Source organism: Tiliqua scincoides, chromosome 2, assembly GCF_035046505.1.
Source record: "Tiliqua scincoides isolate rTilSci1 chromosome 2, rTilSci1.hap2, whole genome shotgun sequence".
Taxonomy (NCBI): Eukaryota; Metazoa; Chordata; class Lepidosauria; order Squamata; family Scincidae; genus Tiliqua; species Tiliqua scincoides.
This window is the reverse complement of record NC_089822.1, coordinates 177,716,563-177,721,577: the sequence shown is the minus strand read 5'-3', so window position 1 is coordinate 177,721,577 and position 5,015 is coordinate 177,716,563. Positions and strand designations below refer to the sequence as shown.

At 42.6% G+C, this 5,015-nt stretch overlaps 1 pseudogene; it reads right to left on the bottom strand.

The window, feature by feature from the left end:
* Positions 1-319: 319 nt before the first annotated feature.
* Positions 320-436, bottom strand: LOC136643366 (5S ribosomal RNA; annotated as a pseudogene).
* Between the last annotated feature and the right edge of the window lie 4,579 nt (positions 437-5,015).

The window sequence follows — 5,015 nt, the reverse complement described above, 5'->3', positions numbered from 1 at the left end:
AAATTGGAGCATGCCTGCTAATACAGGTGGTAGCAAAATCTACTGTACAAAGAGAATTTAAACAAATGAGCAACGAATGGAAGAGCATACCTCCATTTGTCTCCATTTATCCCCTGGTTCATGTGTTTTGGAATGAGCAGAGCCCAGACTGAATGGAACCTGTTAGTTTGGGTTCCATTTGTTCAAAGAATAAATGTATACCTTTAGTTGGTTTTTATATCTTTTTTTTTAAATACTGTATCTTGTCCTGGATAATAAAGACAATGTAAGCATTCGAATGCTTGGTTGGCAACCTTCAGTCTCGGAAGACTATGGTATAAGCCTACAGCACCCAGTATTCCCAGGCAGTCTCCCATCCAAGTACTAACCAGGCCTGACCCTGCTTAGCTTCCGAGATCAGATGAGATCGGGCATGTGCAGGGTAACAGTTAAATGCTTGAAATGAACAGAAAGAGATTATCTGATACTCAAACAGATGTATCACCAAATCAGAAGATAAGTTCATGTTATTCATTTGTTCGTTCATTTATTTGTATGCCGTTTTTCCTTAACAGATTATATGCACAGTGCTTTACAGTACAAAAAGAAAAAAGAAATGATACAAAACAAAATATAATCTTCAGACTATCACAAAGCAGTATCAAAACATATTATCAACATTATACTAATACGATAATAAATATCGATAGTAAAGCATAATATTTCCAAAACCATTACTGCTTTTTTCTGCCATACATGCTTACTACTAAAAGCTCTAATGATTGGCAATTGAGAGGATCCAATGGGCATTTTGGTATGCAAAATGGTATGGGTGGGGGAAGACAATGGTATATAGATTGGTGCACCAGAACTATACCAGTGTTGATGGTTGCACATGTGACTCCTCTATAACCAGTTGAATCTGAATCAAATACAAGTTTTTCACAGCCCAGAGAAACCACCTATGGAAATAGACTGTACTTATTTTAAAATGTAATTTTCATGCATCATGAGGGGATTAGACAGCAGGTAATCCTGTCGGTACATGTAGAAAATTCACTGTTTGAGAAAGTTTTTGCCCAAAGAAAAACAAATGATTGGACCCCCTTTTTCAAATACATGCACAAGAGCTTGGATGGCAATAAGATTAATCCTGAATCCACCATAATCCCATAATAGCAATGATCCCTGATGTCCCACTTACATGGCTTTGTATGCAATAAATTAATATACTAGGCAGTGGTTCTCACACATTTAGCATCGGGACCCACTTTTTAGAACGAGGATCTGACAGGACCCACCAGAAGTGATGTCATTACTGGAAGTGACATCAACAAGCAGAAAAATTTTTAACAGTTCCAGGCTGCAATCCTACCCACACTTACCCAGGAGTAAGTCCCATTTACTTTCATTGTTAAAAGAATATACATAGTAGCTTGTTAAAAGTACAGGCCTGTAACATGTCCCCAAATGCAGTCACATACCATGGGAGCATCAAGTCTAATATATGAAAAACAAAATCTTGAAATGAATGGGGACCCACCTGAAATTGACTTGCAACCCACCTAATGGGTCCCGACCCACTGTTTGAGAAACACTGCACTAGGGAGACGCTGAAGAATTCAAAATAAGTCAAGTACTAGTCAAAGGGGCAGTTTGTATGGAAGCAGAATCATTATAGTGTGAGCATGGACACTTACGCACAGAGAGAGAGAGAGAGAGAGAGAGAGAGAGAGAGAGAGAGAGAGAGAGAGAGAGAGAGAGAGAGAGAGAGCCCAGATCAGTTTCATCCATCTTCCATTCTTGCCATCTTCCATTCTTGGCAGTGGCATTCACTGCCGGTCCAAAACTGCATTGAAGTTGTCAGCCAGAAAGTAAAGTATTGTGATTATGAAAGACACTGCAATGTTTCAAATATATCACACATGTGGTTTGGTTCTGTGAAACTGTTGTGAGATGACTTCACTATGCATGAATGCATGATGTGACTCATGCTATGAGATCTCAAATGCGCTAAACGTGCATTTGACTCATGATACTGGGGCCCCTTCCACAGAACCGTAGAACTAGAAAGATATTTTGTTCTCAAAAATGGCTCCTGGATATGTGCACTTTTTCTGTTGCTTTGTTTCCTCAATAGGAGGCATCCTCCTGCATAAGGGCATCAGATGGGTCCTGCTGGATCAGGCCAGAGACCCATCTACTTTGCCATCCTCCTTTCCCGCTATGTCAACCAGATGCCTCTGGGAAACTCAGAAGCAGGGCATGTTGGCAAACAGCCCCTTTCCCCTGTTGTTTCCCAAATGCAGACAAATGAGGGTTGGTGTAAAGCCTGGCTGAAAAAACTACTGTGAGCTGTTATGAAAATGCACACTACTACCACAAAAAAGTCTGCTACTTGAGTCATACAGATCAATTCTGATTTCATTCTCCTCCAACACTAGAGGTGTTAAAAAACAGAGTGTGAAAAGAATTGTGGCATCCTGTATAATGGCAAGTGTTGGTGTAGTGCATACCATATTCGAACCCTCTAGATTCAACCTAGATATTTTTTTAAAAACACAATACATGGTGTTTGCAGCCTTATCTCCAGCTAGAAATGGGCTGAATTTTTCAAACCATTCCAATAGTCATGGTTAGACTGGCTCGTTCATCCTGATTAGTCATACAACTGAAGTTTTCTGATCCGTTTAAAGATTACTCATAGGTCAAGGGAGCTTTAAGCTGGGACAGAAAGCATGTCCATTGATTATCTGTGTCTTATGACTCTTTGGAGGGGGCTTATCTGTGTCTTATCACTCTTTAGAATGATGTGTGCAGATCACTTGAAGAACAACAGGCATAACTGCTCCCTCATATGAAAGCATCAATAAAGGGACTGATAGGACAAATAGGAAGTGACTACCTTATAAACAAAATATGTGAGTGGGTCCAGCTGATGACTGGGGCTGTCCCTTCCACTCAGGCTTGAATTTCATACTTGGGTTTGAAATGATAAGAATGTGCTTTGGCCTCCTGGAAATTCACAATGAACTTGAAAGAGCCCCGATGCATCCATCTGCATACACAAGCTCATTCCCATTCCCTACTCAGCAAGCAGCACCAGGCACCAGCCAGGATCGCTCATTTGTGAATAATATTTTTCACTTAGTTTCATCTTTAATGAGGAAGTTGTGTTATCGTTAAATAGCTTTTGCCTTCGAGAGAAGGTTTAATTTCATTCTAATTTGTATCTTGCTGAGCTGATGAATAAGAAAGGCCAGCGAAAGGCTTTGTGTTAATTTGTAGGAAATGTGCGTGAAACAGGATTACATTTTTTTCCCAGCCAAAGGTGACCTGGGGATAGTCACACCACCGTGGAGATATGGACAAAGCCTGGTCCTTTGACGGAGTCGACCACGTGCCCTGCTGTCTCACCACTGTTGACTGGCTGCTGATTGGACTCTCTTCATCAAAAAGTAAATCGGCACTTCTGGGCAGCAGCACCCATAATGAACCTAGAAATGAGTGATGGGACTACTTGTATATTACTTGGGGGGTGGAGGGTTGGTAATTTTAATTGGACTGTATTCTTCTAGTCTTCATACCCTTCATCTTCATACCCTTCTACTGCCCTGGAAATGGAAAGCATAGTGATGCCACTGATGGTGTTGCATGGCAGCTGCTTATTTTCACAATACCTCCATTCTCAAATGAAACTTATCCCAGCTGGTCATTTGTGGAGGTTGCACAACACAGTTCAACTGGTAGTGATTCATGGTGTCATATGACACCAGGGTGGGTGTGTTCTGAAGGATGTTACTGTTGCTAACAACCATGTTACTGTTGCTAACAAAATCTGGGTCTGGTCAATGTCAGGATGGACCTTTATGAATATAGTGCTGTTTAAAAACACTAGGCATATGAAAGGGGTCATGGTAGATTGTCATTTTTTAAAAGTGGGTCCTGGTGCTTAAAAGTTTGGGAAGCACTGACCTAGCACATGTCCCTGCCAGCCAGAATTCCAAAGGCTTGTGCATGCAAAGCAGGGCAATCACAGTCCAATGCAACCACAGCTTTCTACAGCTCTCTTATCCGCAGTCCCATCACCCCAAATCCCATTGTGAGAAACTTGTTTCATGGTACAAGATATAGCAATTGATCCAACATCAAAAGTGAAAAAGTGCACACAGAGTCTTCTTGAGGCAAAGTTTACGTGATGGGGGGCCACAGCTTCAAATCCCCCCCCCATGTTCTCTCTCTAGAAATCAACTCACACAACAAAATATTCTTATCAGGGCCCAATCCTAAAAAGTGCATTACCTCCGGCATGCACTGTTGCAAACTTGCCATAAAACACGTTTGCGAAGGTTGAAACGTGCACAGGCAGAATGCTGGTGCCAGCTCAGTGCTGCTGGTGCCAGGACAGCACAGGTGGATCACTGGTCCTCCTCCATTCGATGGTTGCGTGGACTGCCAGGTGGCAGAGAGGTACGTGTGGCGACATGGGGGGAGACAGGGAGGAGGTGTTCCGGGGCAGGAGAGGTAGGGAGAGGGCAGGGAGGAGGCATTCGGGGCGGGGGGGAGGCCAGACATGGATGACAAGACACGACCCAAGGGTTTCTGTAGAATCGAGTAGCCCCATTGCAGGGGAATGGGGATGAAAGTCCCCTTCTCCTGAAGTGCTGCCGGCACTGTCTGTTAGCGCTCAGGATGCAGTGGCAGCCATTTCTGGCACCGCAACAGCCCGGCACTCCAGACAGCAAGGGATTAGGCTACCTGTCTTTTACCTGGATGCTCTTTGACCATGTGACTTCCTTGTTATTTTCAGCACATTAATTTTCTAAAGTGTTGACAATGAAGCTCCCACCTGAGCCCCTTGGCTATTTCAATTCTTCCATGAGCTTCTAGAAGCAGGCTTTCTCATTTTTATTTCCTTCTGGTTTTTTTTGTTTGTTTGTTTTTTGCTTTTTTAAGCTTCACAGGGACCCACATACAAATATAATTCTACTATAACTGCTCTGTTTAAGGTGGCATTTGGTCACTGGCTTTCAGAC